At 49.4% G+C, this 3,798-nt stretch overlaps 1 pseudogene; it reads right to left on the reverse strand.

Annotated features, from left to right (window-relative positions):
- Positions 1-3,468: 3,468 nt before the first annotated feature.
- LOC146011770 (5S ribosomal RNA) lies at positions 3,469-3,586 on the reverse strand (annotated as a pseudogene).
- Between the last annotated feature and the right edge of the window lie 212 nt (positions 3,587-3,798).

The raw sequence follows: 3,798 nt of genomic DNA on the forward strand, positions 1-3,798 counted from the left end.
CTTGCCGCCGCACATGAGTTAGGCAGCTTGCTCTGCATGACACCCAGGCCAGTGCAGGAAGGGAAGCGCCGCTGAGTCAGTATAATAGGGCTGAGCAACTACACGTGTGGGTTAGTTTCTCTGGTACTTATGTATTAACTGGGCTCCCATGTTAAATGCTCCCCATTTTTTCATACCCCTACTATCCAACTACGCATGGATTTGATTTTATATAGTGTGGCGAGCCACCGTGCCCGAAGCGTGGTGAGCACACGTGGTCTCATAAGAAAAACGGGAGCCCAGATATTACATAAGTACCGTTTCTCTTCGTGGAACTTTTACTCTGCGACTGCAGCCAGAGTCCAGACACTCCTGTGCTGCCCGCACCTTCAATGACACCAGCGCAGGGTTGCCTAAAACCGGTACACTATGATTTAGCCGGTACAGACCATTTAAAAACGGTACTGTACTGACTAAATCGGTACAGTTGGAGGGTATGCTGTTGGTAGCTCTCGAGGGCTAGGGTTGGCTACCACTGCAATAAAGGACCTCACAAGTTAAGGAGGCGGAGCAATGAATCACCTAGTATAATAATATGTTTTGCAAATTAAGCTGAAAGTTGTCAGTACAGTCACACAGCGAGTCTGACAGCACAGTTACACGGTTCTAACTTAACAACAAAATGAATATTGCGTTGGTCCATGGTGGCTGTGCCACTACCAATTCTGAATGAATTGGTAACCCCATCGCCAAGGGGCCACGCCCGATAGCCATGCAATAACAGCCACGGGTGGGGGGGGGGAGGGGAGGGGGAGGGGGAGTGGGATGGGATGGGTTTCTTTGTCTCAGGTTCCCAAGCCTGTATGTGGGTCTCTTTGTCTCAGGTTCCCAAGCCTGTATGTGGGTCTCTTTGTCTTCGGTTCCCAAGCCTGTATGTGGGTCTCTTTGTCTTCGGTTCCCAAGCCTGTATGTGGGTCTCTTTGTCTTCGGTTCCCAAGCCTGTATGTGGGTCTCTTTGTCTTCGGTTCCCAAGCCTGTATGTGGGTCTCTTTGTCTTCGGTTCCCAAGCCTGTATGTGGGTCTCTTTGTCTTCGGTTCCCAAGCCTGTATGTGGGTCTCTTTGTCTTCGGTTCCCAAGCCTGTATGTGGGTCTCTTTGTCTTCGGTTCCCAAGCCTGTATGTGGGTCTCTTTGTCTTCGGTTCCCAAGCCTGTATGTGGGTCTCTTTGTCTTCGGTTCCCAAGCCTGTATGTGGGTCTCTTTGTCTTCGGTTCCCAAGCCTGTATGTGGGTCTCTTTGTCTTCGGTTCCCAAGCCTGTATGTGGGTCTCTTTGTCTTCGGTTCCCAAGCCTGTATGTGGGTCTCTTTGTCTTCGGTTCCCAAGCCTGTATGTGGGTCTCTTTGTCTAACTCACGCCGCACCCACAACGTTTCAGAAATTTGGAGGCCCTTGACCTGGATGAGCCAGGGGGCACCTGCTCAGCTGGGCAATCAGCCACAGACAGGGGTGGGCATTTGGGAGCATTGACCGGGTCTGCTGGCTTGGTCTTGAATTTGTCTTCCGGCTTGGACTTGAATTTGTCTTCCGGCTTGGTCTTTAATTCGTCTGCCGGCTTGGTCTTGACCGGTCCTTCTGGCTTGATTTTAACCGGGTCTGCCTGCTTGTCCTTGACCAGGTCTGCCGGCTTGGTCTTGAATTTGTCTGCCGGCTTGGTTTTGACCGGGTCTGCCGGCTTGGTTTTGACCGGGTCTGCCGGCTTGGTTTTGACCGGGTCTGCCGGCTTGGTTTTGACCGGGTCTGCCGGCTTGGTTTTGACCGGGTCTGCCGGCTTGGTCTTTAATCTGTCTGCCGGCTTTATTTTGACCGGGTCTGGCGGAAAGATGTTGAATGGGCCTGCAGACTTGTACTTGAACGGGTCTGCCAGCTTTCTCATGCGTAGGTCTGCCAGCACGTACTCGAATGGGTTAGCCGGCATGTACTTGGATGGGTCTGCCAGCAGGGACTTGACTTTTTCTGCCACCAGGTACTTGACTGGGTCAGTCGGCCTGTACTTGGATTGGTCTGCCAGCCTGTACTTGAATGTGTCTGCTGGCTTGGATTGTTCTGCCGGCTTGTGCTTGACCTTGTCCGGATCTGCCGCCTTGTACTTAAATGAGTCTGCCGGCTTGGTACGTTCTGCCGGTTTGTGCTTGACCTTGTCCGGGTCTGCCGGCTTGGTACGTTCTGCCGGTTTGTGCTTGACCAGGTCTACCGGCTTGGCCTTGATCGCCGTTGCCGGCTTGGCCTTGACCGTGGTTGTCGGCTTAGCCTTGACCATGGTCGGGTAAGTGGCCTCTGGGTAGAGTGAGATCCGCTTATATGGTGGGGGCCTTCGCGCCGGATGATTATTTACCACAAGTGCATACGGAGGCCAGTGTGGTGTTGCTGATATTTGAGCAATAGGCATGTCAGCTGTGACTACTTTGGACACTCTTGTGAAATGAATTTCCGCTGTGACTTCTCTAAACTGTGACTTATCTTCTTAAGAGGCTGCAGCAGAATGAGGACCAGCAGCTCTGAGCACTCTTATTTAGAACTTTGTTTGGGCATTGTGATGTCATAATAGTTGTGTTCTATGCATTGTGATGTAATAAAGTACTTTCTAGATGCCCAGACATGCCCAGACATGCCCAAGCCAGTTCAAAAGTTTGGAATCGCATAGATAGTTCCTTATTTTATAAAGAAAAGCAATGTTTATTTTTAAAATAAAGATAACCTTAAATTAATCAGAAATACACTACACTGTTAATGTGGTAAATGCATAGTTGCCTTCTCTCCTAAATTTTACAGGAGACTCCCTGAAATAGCAGCAATCGCCCTCTCTCCCTGATTAGTCTAGCAATCTCCCTCATTTCACCTAGCCCACATTATGTAGCTGTTACATTTTCGGAAAAAAGGGATAGAAGGATAGATGAACAATCCCTGACACGTACTAGTGACTCTTCTTTAGCAAGTATAGTAGCTCTTACTAACTGCTTTGGGGATCATCTACATTTGGATATGTAATTTTAATAGTTTCCTCTCAGATGTCGTAAAACACACCCACGCTTCTAGGTGCCAAATTCACAATATCTTCAAATATGGAACTAGACACGCCCTTTGGGTGGAGCATGACACACCCCCTCAATGTGCACTGTGCTACATTCTATTACCAAACATAATCTCCCTGAAATTAGTTTTGAAAAGTAGGCAAGTATGATCTTAAGCAATAAACCACATTCTAGAGCAGTAATCCTAGATAGTGTCTGGAAAACAGAAAGTGAAACTAACACTCTGTTCCCAGCTACCAAACACCATGAGGTGAGGTAGGGGACATGTACCCCAACACTAGGACAGTGTTGGTATTGGGTAGTAGTAACCTTCCTCTATCACACTAATCACCATGAGGTGAGGTAGCTGTGCATGACATAGGCTGTGACAGGCAGCTCCACACTCCTCTGCTATAATGCCTAACCCACAGCACCTGGTGTGCACATGTGGTCTCCCACTCAGTACTAACCAGGCCCCACACTGCTCAGCTGCCAAGATCAGATGAAATTAGGTCTATCCAGTGTGGTATGGCTGGGGTCTGGGAGAATGAGAGGGAGAAGATGGGAGCCCTGTGGCAGAAAGCCCCTGAAGGGAACGGTCTACAGCAGGGCTGGGCAATTGCGGCCCTCCAGATGTTGATGAACTACACATACCAGCATGCCTTGCTTCCGTTTCAGCTTGGCCACATAGCAAAACTAATGCAAAGCATCCTGGGATGTGTAGTTCACTAACAGCCCTGCTCTACAGGGTT

This window comes from Crinia signifera, chromosome 6, assembly GCF_055691185.1.
Source record: "Crinia signifera chromosome 6, ASM5569118v1, whole genome shotgun sequence".
Taxonomy (NCBI): domain Eukaryota; kingdom Metazoa; phylum Chordata; class Amphibia; order Anura; family Myobatrachidae; genus Crinia; species Crinia signifera.